The sequence below is a fragment of the Urocitellus parryii genome, chromosome 10, assembly GCF_045843805.1.
Source record: "Urocitellus parryii isolate mUroPar1 chromosome 10, mUroPar1.hap1, whole genome shotgun sequence".
In the NCBI taxonomy this organism is placed as follows: Eukaryota; Metazoa; Chordata; class Mammalia; order Rodentia; family Sciuridae; genus Urocitellus; species Urocitellus parryii.
In genome coordinates this window covers 33,211,089-33,228,624 of record NC_135540.1, presented here as the reverse complement: position 1 = coordinate 33,228,624, position 17,536 = coordinate 33,211,089, and the positions used below count along the sequence as shown (strand labels likewise).

At 34.6% G+C, this 17,536-nt stretch overlaps 1 pseudogene; it reads left to right on the top strand.

Annotated features, from left to right (window-relative positions):
- Positions 1-759: 759 nt before the first annotated feature.
- LOC113187876 (dnaJ homolog subfamily B member 6 pseudogene) lies at positions 760-17,075 on the top strand (annotated as a pseudogene).
- The last annotated feature ends 461 nt before the right edge of the window (positions 17,076-17,536 follow it).

Genomic DNA, 17,536 nt, shown 5'->3' with positions numbered 1-17,536 from the left:
CCCAAAGGTCTCAGCACCCTCCAGCAGGTTCTGGCACCTGGCCTTGATCTGCCCCATGCAAAACAGATGACAAGCCCATCTAACTGTTAAGAAGGTAAACTGAGAAACTTTTGAACTCCTCTGGAAACAATTGTTCAATTTTTTTATTGAGGTTTTTTCTTCTGTCTTTTCTTTTTTCCTTACATGTCTACCATTTTTGAAAACAACTATTTTTCATGCATCACTTTATTGAGGATTCAGATGTCTGAATAGTATATTTCAGTTTTGTTTTGCATTACTTTATTTATATTTTCTTTCCATTTTTAATTTTTTTTAATTTTTATTTTACATATTTTATTTTTCTCTCACATGTGTTTTTCCCTTCATTCTCTTCTCTTTTTCTCCTGCTAACAAACTTGATTTTTCCCTATTTCACTCTTCCTATAATTTTTTACTTCTATCTTTTCTCCTTCTTCCTTATAAACATATCCTACACCACTCTTATTCTCTCTTTGTCCACCACCTGAAATTACAAACTTACTGTTTTTATTGTACACAATAATTGTACACATCATTTCTGTTTATTGCAACAAAAATGTAGCTGTTATAGTAGGGGCTACTTGGTATAAGGCAATATATTGTTGGTATTGTTTGATGCTGTTATTTGTCCTTGCTCTTAAAGTCATGGTACTGGAAACCTTTAGAGACATTGTAAGTCTACAGGGTAGAAACTGTACAGCCTCAGATCTACACTGCTGGATGGGTAGACTCACAAACAGCATGAAGAAACAAGGAAACAAATTTCCTCAAATAAACCAAGATGCACCAACAATAAAATCCAGTGACACCACAATGGAAGAAGTGCCAGAGAAGGAGTTTAGAATGTACATAGTTAAACTTATCCATGAGGCAAAGGATGATGTAAGGGGTGAAATCAGAGATAAAATTCAAGAGGTAAAAGAGATGGAGATTCATAAAAGAAATCAAGCAGATATCCTCAAAATGAAGGAAGTAATAAACCAAATTAAAAATTCAGTGGAAACCATCACCAACAGACTAGACCACTTGGAAGACAGAACCTCAGACAATGAAAAAATATATAATCTTGAAAACATGCATAAAAGATGTTAAGAAACCAAGAACAGAACTTCCAAGAAGTATGGGACAATATGAAAAGATCAAATTTAAGACTTACCAGAATAGAAGAAGGTGCAGATACAAAGGAAGGCACAATCTTTTCAAAAAATGAATATAAGAAAATGCCCCAAACCTACTGTATGTATATATGTGACTGCATGACCAATATGATTCTGCAACATGTATACTCAGAAAAATGAGAAACTATATCTCGTCTATGTATGATATATCAAAGTGCACAAATGCATTCTACTGTCATGTATAACTAATTAAAACAAATTTAAAAAAAAATTTTAAAGAGGCTTACAGGACCCCAAATGTACAAAATTACAACACACCCACACCAAAACACATTATAAAATGCCTAACATACAGAATGAGAATAGAATTTTAAATCCTGCCAGAGAAAAATGTCAGGTCACATTTAGAGGGAAACCAACCAGGATTTCAACTGATCTCACAATCCAGACCCTTAAAGGTAGGCTTGTCTTGGAAAAAGAAGAAAATGGATGCCAGCCAAAAATACTATACCCAGAAAAATTAAGCTTCAGATTTGAAGATTAAATAAAAATTTTCCATGACAAACAGAAGTTAAAAGAATTCACAACTAGAAAGTGTATACTACAAAACATTCTGAACAAAATATTCCATGAAGATGAAATGAAAACAAAAGTGAAAACCAGCAAAGGGAGGAACTACACCAAAAGTATAAACAATCAAAGGAGAAACAAATTCAAATTAAAAACCAGAAATAAACCAAAATGACCAGGCATACAACTCATATCTCAATAATAACCTTGAATATTAACAACCTAAACTCATCAATCAAAAAACAAATGCTGGAAGATTTGATTGAAAGGCAAGACCCAATAATATGCTGTCTCCAATAAACTCACATCATAGGCAAAGACATCCACAGACTGAAGGTGAAATGATGAGAAAAAAAAAAAACATATCACTCACATAGATGTCATAAAAACACAGGGGTTTCTATTTCATATCAGATAAAGTGGACTTCAAACCAAAGTTAATCATGAAGGACAAAGACGGACATTTCATACTGTGTAAGTGAATTATACTACAACAAGACATAAACATTAAAAATATTTATGCCCCAAACAATGGAGCATCTATGTACATCTCAATTTCAAGAACCAAATAGACCACAACACAAAAATACTGGGTGCCTATAACATACCTTTCTCTCTACTGGATAGATCCTCCAAGCAAAAACTGAGCAAAGAAACTATACAAATAAATAATGCAATCAATAGTTTAGACTTAACAGACGTATGTAGACTATTTCATCCACCAATGAGCAAATACACTTTCTTCTCAGCAGCATATGGATACCTCTCCAAAATAGACCATATCTTATTCCATAAAGCATTCTATAAGATCATAATGGAATGAAATTAGAAATCAATGATAAAATAAAAAATAGAAAAACTACACCAACACCTGGAGACTAAATAATACACTATTGAACAATAAATGTGTAGCAGAAAAAAATCAGAGATAAAATTTAAAAACACTTAAAGGTAAATGAGAACACCGATACAATGTATCAAAATCTCTGGGACATTATGAAGGTAGTGCTAGGAGGAAAGTTCATTGCACTGATCTCATTCATAAAAGAATAAAAATAAACAAATAAATGACCTAATATCACATCTCAAAGCCCTAGAAAAATAAGAAAAAATTAACATGAAAAGCAGTAGAAAACAGCAAATAACTAAAATCAGAGCTGAAATCAATGAAATTGAAACAAAAGATAAAAACAATTCAAAATAATTGCCAAAACAAAAAGTTGGTTCTTTGCAAAAATAAATAAAATTGATAAACCCTTAGCCACACTAATGAAGAGAGAAAGGAAACACTAATTACTAAAATTTGTCATGAAATAGGAAATATCACAATGGACAACACTGAAATACAGAAGATAATTAGAAACTATTTTGAAAATTTATACGCCAATAAAATAGAAAATCTTAAAAAGACATTGACAAATTTCTAGAGACATATGCAGTATACAAAGTGAATCAAGGTAACATAGACAATTTAAACAGACCAATTTCAAGCAAAGAAATTGAAGATGCCATCAACAGCCATCCAACCAAGAAAAGCCTAGGACCAGATGGATTCACAGCTGAGTTCTACAACACCTTAAAGGAAGAACTAACACCAATACATCTCAAACTGTGACCCTTTCAAACTCATTCTATGAGACTTGTTTCCTTAATACCAAAATCAGACAAAGGCACATCAAGGAAAAACAACTTCAGACCAATATCCCTAATGAATATAGATGCAAAAATTCTCAATAAAATTTTGGCAAATCACATTAAAAAGATAGTGCACCATGATCAAGTAGGGTTCATCCTAGGGATGCAAGCTTGGTTTAACATATGGAAATCACTAAACATAGTTCATCACATCAAAAGACTTAAGAACAAGAATCATATGATCATCTCAATAGATTCAGAAAAAGAATTTGATAAAATACAGCACCTCTTCATGTTCAAAACAATAGAAAAACTAGGAATAGTAGAAACATACCTCAACATTGTAAAAGCTATATATGCTAAACCCAAAGCCAACATCATTCTAAATGGAAAAAAATTGAAAACATTCTCCCTAAACTCTGGAACAAGACAGGGATGACCTCTTTTACCACTTCTATTCAATATGGCCCTTGAAACTCTAGCCAGAGAAATCAGTCACACAAAAGAAATTAAAGGGATACAAATAGGAAAAGAAGAACTCAAACTATCACTATTTGCTGAAGACATGATTCTATATTTAGAAGATTAAGAAAAAAACTCCACCAGAAAACTTCTAGAACTAATAAATGAATTCAACAAACTAGCAGGATATAAAATCAATATCCATTAATCAAATGCATTTCTATACATCAGTGATGAATCCACTGCAAGACAAATTAGGAAAACTACCCCATTCACAATAGCCTCAATAAAAATAAAATATTAGGGAATAAGCCTAATAAAAGAGGTGAAAGATCTCTACAATGAAAACTATAGACACTAAAGAAAGAAATTGAAGAAGAACCTGGAAGATGGAGAGCGCTCCCATGCTCTGGACAGGCAGAATTAACATTGTCAATATGGCCATACTACCAAAAGCGTTATACAGATTTAATGCAATTCCTATTAAAATCCATATTTCTTCATAGAAATAGAAAAAGCAATCATGAAATTCATTTGGAAAAATAAGAGACATAGTATAGCCAAATAAATCCTTAGCAAGAAAAGTAAAGCAAGAAGTATCATAATACCAGACCTTAAATTATACTACAAAGCCATAGTAACAAAAATGGTATGGTATGGGCACCAAAAAGACAAGACCAATGGTATAGAATAGAAGACACAGAAACAAACCCACATATGTACAGTTATCTCATATTAGACAAAGGCACTAAGAACATACATTGGAGAAAAAAATAGCCTCTTCAACAAATGGTGCTGGGAAAACTGGAAATGTGTAGCAAAATGAAAATTAAACCCCTGCCTCTCACCTTGCACAAAACTGAGCTCAAAGTGGATCAAGTAATGAGACACAAGAACAGAGACCCTGTGCCTAATAGAAAAAAAAGTAGGCCAAAATCTTCACCATATCAGCTTAGGTGATTTCATTAACAAGACCCCCAAAGCACAAAAAGTAAAATCAAGAATCAACAAATAGCATGGTATCAAATTAAATAGCTTCTTCAGAGCAAAGGAAACAATAATGTGAAGAGAAAACCTACAGAATGGGAGAAAATCTTTACCACATGCACTTGCAGCTCAGATGCAGCATTAATCTTCAGAATATATAAAGAACTCAAATAACTTAACACAAAAAAAATAATAAATAACCCAATCAATAAATGGACTAAGGAACTGAACAAACATTTCACAGAAGCAATACAGCCAACCAACAAATATATGAAAAAATGTTCAATATCTCTAGCAATTTGAGAATTGCAAATCAAGACTTCACTGAAATTTCATCTCAACTCTAGACAGAATGGCAATTACCAGGAATACCAGCAATGATAAATGTTGGCAAAAATGTGGGGGAAAAGGTACACTCATACATTGCTGGTGGGACTGCAAATTGGTGCAACCACTATGGAAAGCAGTATGGAAATTCCTCAGAAAACTTGGAATGGAACCACCATTTGACCCAGTTTTCTCACTCCCAAAAGACTTAAAAATAGCAGACTACAGTGACACAGACACATCACTGTTTACAGCAGTACAATTTCATTAGCTAAACTGTGGAACCAACCTAGGTGCCCGTCAACTAATGAATGAATAAAGAAAATGTAGTATATATACACAAAGGAATATTACTCAGCCTTAAAGAAGAATGCAATTTGCCATTAAATAGAAAGAGCTGGAGAATATAATGCTAAGTGAAATAAGCCAATCACAAAGAATGAAAGGCCAAATGTTTTCTCTGATATGCGGATGCTAACTCACAATAGGGGTTGGGGGGATCTGGAATAGAGGTACTTTGGATTAGATAGAGGATAGTGAAGGGAGAGGAGGGGTTATATGGGTAGGTAGGATAGTAGAATGAATCAGACATTATTACCCTATGGGCATATATGATTACACAACTAGTGTAACTCTACATCATGTACAATCAGAAGAATGAGAAGTTATACTCCATTTATGTATGATGTGTCAAAATGCATTCTACTGCCCTGTATAACTAATTAGAACAATTTCTTTTAAAGCACACTATTCCTGTTGATGGGCAGAATCACAGTCTTTAGGACAGAAGTTGCCTGTTTCTCCTTTGCCAGCAAAGCAATAAATCTTCATTTTCCTTTTTTTCAAAACTGTCCTCATTATTGGATTGGCATTGGGAACAAGGACTGAGATTTCAGTAACACCAGTACCAAAACAAACAAAATGAAACTACAAATTTGAAAGGTAGACAAAAATGACCGATGAAATACATAGATACCTTTATTACTGTAGCAAAGTAGAGAACAAATTATGAGCAGATAATACACTGAAGGCAGTTAATATACTGTAGACACTTAAGGAGTTTGGGAAATTTCACCTTAAAATGGGACACCCTAGAATGCTGATTATCTTAAATTAAATGCACTTGGACAGCAAAAGATGCTGGAAGATGCTTTAATATTTCCTTATCTGTGTAAAAACAGGACCCACCAAAGGAAAAAAAAAATAATTACTTTTGGTCTTTTATCTCACTTTTCATTAACTTACATCTGCAGGAAAGGAACTAAAGAATGTAACCACACCTAGGCAGGTTTTGTTACAGTTTTTGTCCATCTTCTAGTCCTATTCAAATTCCAAAGAAAAGCATTTGCTAACTATTATCTGAACATTGGGCCCATTCATTCCCCTAAAATGTTATCAGCCCTCAAAACTGTCATGTTCCCCATCCCTCCCTTCCCTGTGAAAAAGAATCTCTGAGCATCTGGATCTCATTGAACTACTGAATAGTCACACTCCTGTGAGTGTCCCCTGTGCATGTTTATTAAATATATTTATAGACATTCTTTTTTCTACTAGTCTATTCTCTATTCATTCCAGCAAACCGTCACAGGGTGAAAAGGAAGCTTTCCCTTTGCCCCTACAATGCCTACAGCCCCAACTTGGTCAACTAAAAATAAGATAAGGATAAACTATTACACATACACTGTTCACTCCATGGAACTGGCAGAGTCAGGGAGATTTCCATATAACCCAGATCCCATGATGACGATTCCTCTGTACTATTTATTCTATAATGCCTGGTCCTAAAACAGGGTGGTGCTGGGGATTGAACCCAGGGATTCACACTTGTTGGGCAAGGGCTCCACTACTGAGCCACATCCCCAGCCCTTTATTTAAATTTCCTTGAGAGGAATATAATCAGAGGAACTATAAGATGTGCTCATTACATCAAGTTTGGGGGGTCCAGTTGTTCTGTTTTATTTCTTTGTTTTGTAGTATTGGGGAGTAAGCCAGAGCCTCCCACATGCTAGACAAATGTTCTACCACTAAGCAATGTCTCCAGCTTTTGTTTTTTTGTTGTTGTTGCTACAGGATCTCACAAAGTTACCCAAACTTGTCTCAAACTTTTCATCCTCCTGCCTCAGAATCTCCAGTAGCTGGGAAGCTGGGATTGCAGACGTGCACCCCCATGCACAGCTCAAGCTTTTATTAAAAAAAAAAAAAAAACTACAGTGAATAAAATTTCATGGCAGCAAGCAAGAGACGGAGTCCTAAAGCAATTCCATGAATACAATGAAGCAACTTGTACAGAGGTAGCGTTGTCAATATGTGGGGTAAAGGGAAATTGTTCAATAAATTTCAGGCAAACAATAGGGGGAAAGGAAAATCAGAATTCAATATCAATTCTTACACAAAAATTAATTCCAGGGGTATTAGCAATTTAAATGTAAACATCAAAGCTACAATATCTTTCACAGGAAAAAAAAAAAAAAGCATATTCTATGACCTGGGGGTAAGAAAGGAATTTTACAAGCAAGATGTAAAAAAATTCAAATTCTAAGGAATAGATCAACACATAGTACTTCATTAAAATCAAAATCACTGTGTTTATTCATTAAAAACACCAAAATGAGAGTTCGTTTATAACCTACAAGCTAAGAGAAGTTAACATGGTAATTGACAAACAACTGGTGAAGATCCATAAGGAATGCCTTCAGGTCGATATGAAAATTATGATTAATCCAATAGAAAATTTGAGGGAAAAAATAAGTATTGTTAATGCCAGCTTAAATGAAGAAAATATAAATATGGAAATAAACAACCAAAATGTACTCAATTGCACCAACAATAAGGAAAACACAAATTAAAATGATAATGAGTCAATATTTTTCCCTGACCATAATAGCAAAACTTTTTAATCTGATAATATCCGTACTGAACATGAGGAACATTTTCATTACATAAAAGAACAGGGGACCTTGGGAGCCATCAGGCACTGATGATAGGGGGTATAAATAGATACAGCCACTTTGGAAAATGATTTCACATTCTCTCAAGCTGTTCATATAGAGAATCAAGCAATTTCAACTGAGGTACATAACCTGGAGCATTGGACTCAAATTTTTCTTAATGTATTCCCTAAATACTTTTTAAAATTTCTATAATCCCTTTCCCATTTTAAATGGACCACTGCTGTTAATCAGATGTTTTTATAGTTCTAAAAGATGTCATTTCCTGTTTAATGAAAATATGGCCTTTTTAAATTAAACTGCTAAATACCTTTATAAATGTGGCTACATATTCTAAACATAAGAATATATTTTACCCCAATTCTTTATCTTAATATGCATAATCAAACACTTATAATATTCAGGAATTTAACATCTGTCCTTATTCTCCTTGAATTCATATTCTGTTCAATTTCCTTCACATAATTTTGTCCTAATGGAATGTAATTTATACTTGAAAGTCTTTCCATAAAAATATTATGCCAATTTACAAAGTAAGAAAATCATGAGTAGAGTAACATAAGTGAAAAATTAAAAAAAAAAAAAAAGAAAACTCCTTCAGTCAAGATGATGAAATTGACTTAGCTTTCCTATTTCTTTCACTGCATACAACTAAAAACTCTGATACCGGATGTGAAGAACACATAAGAGAGAATGGATAGTAGGAAGATTACTGTCTATGGAACATAAGACTAAGGAATGACACCGTGGTTGGTTCCTTGTGTTTTCATTGGAATTCATATACCCTAGACTTGGAGCTAAAGAAACTGGCAAACAGGAAATGCCAACAGAATCATACAGAAAGACACCCTGGCTCTGGGTTCACCCCCACACACACACACACACTGATGGGTAAAAATAAAATTTAAAAGAATTCCCAACAAAAGCCTGTCTAGCCAAAGAAGGAGGAAGAGGGTGCCTAGCAAGGCCAACAACTAACCCCTCTACTCCATTAAACAGATTTTTAAAAAAGAAGAAAAGACAGTACCCACCTCAACCATGATAGGAAGGGCCAAGTGAAAAGACTTGTTCAACCTAACAAGGTACTCCAAGTTCACCCTAACCAGGTTGCTTCTGAGATCAAGAAGTAGGAAGCCCTCCCTTTCATCTCTTTCAGGCAGATATAAGCCTCGTTGAAGTCAGGAGGGACCACTGGGGAAACTGGAAGTCTCAAATCCCTGGTCCCACCAAGCTGCCAGGAGAAGCCTCCTCGCATCCCAAGTGCAACAGAGCACACTGCTGTGAGTAGCCTGAACTTCTCTTTCCATCTGGCAGCAAAAGGAAGATCTTCCCCTGCTAGAGTGGTATTACATACATGGAGGTAAAACAGATTTAAAGAAAACACAAATAAAAATCACTTGTCATACCAAGAACAAAGATGATCTCAACTGAATGAAAAAATACTAAGCGCCAACGACTGGATGACAGGGTTGTTAGATTTTAAAGCTGCCATGATTGAAAGAAAAAAAAAAAAAGCTTCAAAACATTACAAAAAGAAAAGAGAAAACTTCAGCAAAGAAATATAAAGTCTCAACAAAGAAAAAGGGAAAACCAAATGGGAATTTTATAATTGAAAAATTTTTTTAAATCTAAATAAATCCTCAGAAATTGGGATCAACAGAAGAATGGAAGAGAAAGAAAAAAAGAATAAGAGAATTAGAAAATTAAACATAGAAATTACTCAATCTGAAAATAGATAAAATAAACTAAAAACAAAAAAATAAAGCAATATTTTAGGTGGATTTTAAATCTTCTCACCACAAAAATATATGTGTGAAGTAATATAAGATTTAGCTATTCCACAATATTTCAAAACACAATGTCATATACCATAAATACATAAAATTTTTATTTGTTAATTTAAAAACATAGAAGAAAAACGTGAAATGATTGACAGAACTAAGAAATGCAGATTTATAATTACAGTTGAATATTTCAGGGTTTTTTTTCAATATTTCTTTCTAAACATTTAATAGAACATCTAGACAGAAAATCATCAAGAAGATAAAATGACAGCACCATCAATCAATAGCATCTAATTGACATTCATACAACACACCTCTCAACAACAGCGAATACTCATGTTTTGCAAATGCCCATAGCACGTTTACAAAGAAAGAACATATCCTAGACTCTTGTGCACCACATTACTTATCTTTGAATGCAATAACATCTGTGTAGACTAGAAGAGACTGAGTTAAATGGTATTTATGCCAGAAAATTTGCATGCTTCCTCTTTTGCTAAGCTAGTATACACAGCTGGAAGAACTGAGCTAGGTTTGTTATGGTCTTGCTTCAATTTCCTCTGGAAAAGGATGCTTCACCAGAATTTTTACTGCCCATCTCACAGGGCGAAGGAGTATTTTACCTTTCTGCAGCTGTAGTATGCCTTCACCTGTTCCTTGGGGGTGACAGCATTTGTTTTCTCTTCCCCATTATCTTAAATCTTTTTGCCATTTGAGAGAAGGATCTAGGAGGAGTTTCTTCTTCTCCCATAGACACTGGCATTCCCCTCCTCCACACTTCAATGCTGAGGTATCTTTTTCAAATCCTACTAATTTTTCTCACATGCACCTACTAGCAAGCTGTGGAGACAAATCTGAAAGTAAATGCAAACACTTGTTTGGTCTGAGACTCCCAAACTGTCAAAATTTTTAGTGAATTCTCTCTAATAGCACATACAGTGCTGTTAGCACATGCAGTGCCCAAAATCTTCTCTCCCATGATCTACCACCCCTGAGCTTTGCTTTTACTTCACCTCTCCTTGGCACTCTCTGCCTTTCTTCGGATTTCAGATAATTTGTTTATTAGTTTTTTTGTGTGTGTTGTGCTGGGGATAGAACCCAGTGCCTCACAAGTGCTAGGCAAGCACTCTAACACTGAGCCACAATCCCACCTCAGATAATTTGAATATCCTATTATATCAATATTATTAATATGTAGTGATAGCTATTTCACTAACATATAAGTAGTTTTGTGATTCTCTAGCCTATTCCCTCAGTAATGTATCAACTTTAGCTAATGTTTCTAACTTACTAATTATGCAATACCTTCCATAGAACCATCAGTAACCAAAATTGAACATTCTCATAAGGTCATTACACTACTTCCATTAAAGCCATCAAATATTCCACTAATTTTTTTAAGTTACTAATTATGCAATTTCGTCCATAGAACCACCAGTAACCAAAATTGAACATTCTCATAAAGTCATTACACCAACTTTCACTAAAGCCATCAAACATTCCTGAGTGAGCTAAAAAAAAAAATGGTAAATTCATCAAATTAGACATTCAACAACATATTTTACATTCTTTGAATTCACTGAACATGAATTGATTTGTGAACTACATATTAAGTAAATTGTCCATTTTAGAAAATTGAATACTGGCCAATTACCTTCTTCTATCAAAGCTTCAAGTATTAGAAACAACCTAAGCATGTATCAATAGGGAGGGATACATTAACTACATTATAAACTATCCATAGAGCTCAAGTCTCTGAAAAGCAGTGGTGCAATTTCAAATGAATGGGCATGAACTAGACTTCAGTAAATTAGAAGAAAAAGCAGTTATTGCCTATATAAGATTCAGTGATTCTAAAAGTGTGAACCCCAGACAAGCATCATCAGCATCATCTAGGAACTTGTTAGTAAGGCAAATATTCATTTCTCAACCCTAACTTCCTGAATCAGAAACCCTGAGAGTAATATGTAGTATCTGTGTTTTAACAAGCCTTCTAGGTGATTGTGAGACATGTTAAGTTAGAAAATCACTGCTGTAATTAAAGAAAAGCATTGCACACATCAGTGAAAACACACACAGAAACGTGCATTCATATCCTTCTAGATACACAGGCCATCCTCCTAAAATACATAGAAATCTTTGAGGGTTTTTTTCCAGGTAATAAAACAGAGGCACTAGGGGCAAAGGATTGGAGGCAGGAGAAGCTTGTAGTACAAAACATTCAATTTTGGTACTATTTGAATTGGTTTCCCACGAACACCTTTGACAAAAAGATAATCTTTCAAAAAATTTTTTCAAGTTTATACCTGAAGATATGTTCAGAGTATTATTCATATAAATATTTTTTCATTGAATTTCCATATTGAAATGAAGGAAAATTAAAATTACAGAGAATTTCTGCTTCTTTCCTACAGTAAACATACTGTGTCAGCCTGTTTTTCATCACTGTGACCAAAATACCTGACAAGAACAACTTAGAGAAGGAAAAAATAATTTTGGCTAACAGCTTCAGAGGTCTCAGTGGCACCACTGCTGTAGGCCTGAAGTGAGATAAAATGTCTAGGAGAAAGGGCATGGTGGAAGAAAGCTATTCAGCTCATGGAAGTCAGAGAGCAGATGACCAGAGAGAGAGGGAGGTGCCAGAGACAGATATAGTCCCCAAGACCATGCCCCAGTGACCTACTTCCTCCAGCCATGCCCCACCAGCCTACAGTTACCACCCATTCGTTCAGTTCTCCAATGGGTTAATCCATTTACTGCATTAATCCACTAATAGGTTATAGCCCTAATTATTGCCCAAAAGCCCCACCTCTGAAACTTTCTGCATCCGGCAGGAATCATGCTTTCACCACATGAGCTTTTGGGGGTGTGTTCCAGATTCAAACCATAGGTTTGAACAGATAGCAGGTTACAATCAAGGTACATTTCTCACTATCTGGAACTTGAAACCAATAAAGTAATGTGTTGACTTAAATTAACTGTCATGCTATTACCTTCCTAAAGATACCACCACATGACATTTTAAGAAATGTCTATGCAAGGTAGAAAATTATTCATAAAATGTTTCAAAGTAGGTATCAACAGACCACAATTTTAAAAGGAATACAAAGTACCACATGCATAATTCATCTCCTCCACACTGTAGTGAACTTGGCAGTAATCTCAATTGAAACTTACAAAGATGAGCTTATATTGTCTCTGAAGGCAAAAGGCTCCATTTATTTTTCCAATATATAAGGTTCTTTAATTTGTACAAAATCTTTCAAAATGTTTGAAATATGATATATAAGAATATCTCTATAGACTTCTTCCATTTTCAAAGCATTCCAGAAAGTCAACTAATTATTATCACCATTACAAAACTGCATTTAAGATATTTCTGCATTTCAATATGATTTTCCTTTTGACAAAGTAAGATAATTAAGCCTCAGATTTTAAACTACAAATTAGGTGAATTGTTATGTGAAGACAAAAACTGAAAAAAAAAATCCAAGTCATTGTGATTATAAAGCTCTGTTTATACAAGTCCTGTTGTGGTTTTAAAATACATACCTAAGTTTGTAATATTTCTCCTATTGAGTGTAGGCTAGACCCTGCAGCTCGCAGCTAATGAATGGAACCTCATGGAAGTTATGTGATACTATTTCTGATATTAGGTTATTAAAAAGTATTATCTTACACTTAAGGTGCAAATTTTAAAAATCTCTTTTTTAGATCATTTGATCTTGGAAAATTCACCTGCCTCATTGTGAGGACATTCAGGAAGTTGATGGACAGGCCCACATAGTAAGGAACTGAGGTTTCCAGCCAAAAGCTGGCAAAGACCTGAAGTCTGACAACACCAAGTGAGTGAGCTTGAAAGCTGATCCTCACCTTGCCTGTCTCCAGTCAAGCTTTCAGATGGCCGCAGCCCTGGCCAGTAGAGTAGCCCCCCTTATCTGTGTGGTATATATACCAAGGCTCCCAGTGGATACCTAAAACCATGGCTACTGCCAGAGCCTATGATTCAGTGCTTTCTGGTGCAACACATTGCCTTCAATCAGAACATACTTTCTGTTTCTGTCTTCTACCTACAAATTTAATGTCTTTTCCATCTTAACTGAAGACTTATCATGCACTGTGGACATAACTTTTGCAGTCTGAATTAATAGAAAAACTTGCAAAAACTTATTTCTGCTTCTTCACAATTTCATGGAGAGAAGATTCATTCTTACATAGATTTTAACAACCTCATCATATGATTTTTTTCTACTCTTCTTAAGTAGAGAATTTTCAACTATTAAGTAAAATAAGCTTATCTAAACACAAATACTGCAATGCCAGAGCAAGCAGTCTAAAAAAAAAAGACAGTGATAATATACAGCAAGCAAAGACTGGACAAAGGAATGATTTGTGTTCTAGCTGGAATGGAGTGGGAAGATCCAAGATTTCAGAATGGCACACAATTTAAAACCTATGAATTTCTGGAACTTTCCATGTAATTTCTTTGTACCAAGGTGGACTTGTAGGTTATTGAAACTGCAGAAAGCAAACCCACTTATGACTTACAGAAACTGTGAGATAATAAACATTCATTGTTTCAGGATCCTAAGTTTTGCTGCAATTTGCTGTGCAGCAAAAGATAATGTAAGCCCTAGACAACATCATCAGTTAAATATCATGAACATGCATTTTTTATTTCCCCAACATACCTTGCTTTGTGGAATCAGTCTTTCCCACTCCAAATAGGAGTGTTCAATCCAAGTCACTGGTATGGCTCACTTTTACACTCTCCTTGGCCAGGAGACCCAGAATCAACACAGCAAAACAGGGAATGCTCTATAATTCAGAATGATCACTTCAGAGCTGCACATGAAAGTTAAATTGGAACCAATCAGAATTCTCAACAAAAAAACTTTTTGCCTATCCTTACTCAGTAGAGAACTTTCAACTTCTCATTACTTCCTTTTATTACATGAAGTACTTCATGGTTTCCCTAGAATATTTCAATTGCTGGTATCATTACTGGGACTATTGGTAAGTAAAATAGGGGTAATCTCAACACTGCAATACCACAAGCCATCTAATAACTGAGACAGCTATTAAGTTACCAATAGGGAAATAGAGTATACAGCATGGATATGCTGGACAAATGATAGTCTGACAAAGGGTAGAGGTTTCCAGAAAGATGTTCAACCTTCTTCTGAGATATTCTAAATTTTGTATAAGCATAAAGGTGCTGTGTCATTTTTTTCACACCAGTGAGAGATGTTCTGAAAAAAGAAGATGATCAGATACAGGAAAGTAGCAAACATGAGATGGAAAGAGGGTATGTTTCATCACATTGTTTAAACTTCTGGATGCTATTATCTACCTTGAATGTCCCACTTAGATGAGTTCTTACTGCAGCTACTTAAGGCATGGGTTTCTTTGTCTGAATAAGTCTGAATAAGTTCTAATATATTTCATAAATTTTATGAATTAAAAATATACCTAAGGCCCATGCTTCTGGCCATGATGTGATAATAGAAACCAGTTTTTTAAACCTTCATAATAAACAACTAGCAATGAAAAAAAAATGTATGTAAAATAAGAATTTTTAGACGTTAGACAAGTCATTACGAGAGAGTGATTCCTGAAAAAGGCGAACAAGGGAGAAGAGTCTTAAAATTACCCCTAGCCTTCAGACTGCAGTTTCTAGTCCTTGGCGAGGAATGCCAGATAAAGAGAAAATCCTGAAAGATTTCCTAAACTGAGAAAGCAGAATTGAGAATATGGGGAATCCAAAACATGCAGGAGTATGCTACAGAGAGAAAGAGAACTCTGAAAATACATAATGGATTTCTTAAAAGTCTTCAGATGAGTATATTTTTAGCACACACATGTGAGGTCCAAGACTGGTGAAGCAATTCCAGAGATCGTATCATGTCAGGAAAAATTCATGGTCCCAACCACAAGTAGGCAGAAATCTCTTAATGTATGAGAATGGGGTCATATATTCACAAGGGATTTCTCTCAGTAATGGAATGAAACCAGTTATAATCTAAAGGCCACTCTGGTGTTTCCGGGAAATGAGTCAAGTGAACATACAAGGAAAAATTGTAAAAAAAAAATAAAATAAAATTCTACAATCAAACAATAAAATATTCACAAAATTATCCTAGTCAATCTATTTCAACATCAGTTTGGAAATCCCAGTCAGTGCATTCAAAAATAAGAAAGTAAAAAACACACAGATTGGGGGGATATATAAAATCGTCTTTATTCACCAATGACAGGAGTGTATATGTTGAAAAATCTCAAGAAATCTTCAAAAAAAGAAAAAAAAAATCTCCTCGAGCTAAGTACAGAGTTCAGTGAGGTTGCAAAGTCCATAAACAAAAGTCAATTGTGTTTTTATAAATTGTCAATATGCATTTAGAACTTAAATGTTTTTAACTATACCATTTAAAATACTATAGATAAATTTGACCGAATACATATATGATCTGTACACTAAAACATTGTTAAAAGAAACTTGAGTCGATGAAGTATCAAAAATACAACATTTTCATAGGTCAAGACAATTACTGGAAAGATTTCATTCTTTCAAAATTGATGTATAAATTCATAGCTATCTCAAAAAAGAAAGCACGAGGAGTCACTGCCACCACCACGGGAACAGCAGTGCTGGACTGAGAGCACCCAGCCCTCCCTGGTCCTGCAGCAGCATTCTCAGACTTGTTCCAACAATCTGTCAAAACATGGTGATTACTATGAAGCTTTAGGTGTGCAAAGACATGCCACACCTGAGGATATCACAAAGGACTATTGAAAACTGGCACTAAAGTAGCATCCAGATAAAAATCCTGAGAATAAATAAGAAGCAGAGAGAAAATTTAAACACTTAGCTGAGGCATAGGAGGTGTTATCAGATGCTAAAAATGGGGGATTTATATGACAAAGAAGGCTTAAATGGTAGAGGTGGAGGTGCAAGTCCCTTTGAGTTTGGCTTCACTTTCCCAAACCCTGATGATGTCTTCAGGGGTTTTTTTTTGGTGGAAGGGACCCATTTTCATTCAACTTCTTTGAAGACCCATTTGAAGACTTTTTTGGGAATCAGAAACCAAAATATGGGCTTGTTTTTCTCTGCTTTCAGTGAGTTTTCATCATTTGGAGGTGGATTTTCTTCATTTGATACAGGGGTCACTGTATTTGGGTCACTAAGTCACAGTGGCCTTACTTAATTTAACAGAAATATAGTTTAACAGAAATGTTAACAGAATTAATAGAAACATCATTTTTGTTTTTTTTGTTTTGTTTTGTTTTGTTTTGTTTTTAAGATTTCAAAGGAACTCGACTTTCGGTATAATTGTACCTAATCTAAAGTATTTATAAACTGCTCATGGGACCACCTATTTTGTCACAGACAAATTGGGACCACACAATAGGACCTTTTTTTTTTTGGTCTTTAAAATTGTTATAATCTTTGTATGTACTTTGCTTTTTTATTAAACATAATCCAAGGTGAGCCTTGACTTTGAGTTAGTGGTAGGACAAGACTGTATCCTAACACCAGCATGGATCTGCTTTCCATTCTGTTTGAAATGTGAGCCAAATACAGCCTGCTGTGAGCTAACATTGCCAGGATGAGTTTCCTATAGAAATAATTTGGATTTTTTTCAGTGTTTAGTAATGAAAGATTAATGCATTAATGGTAATACATTTC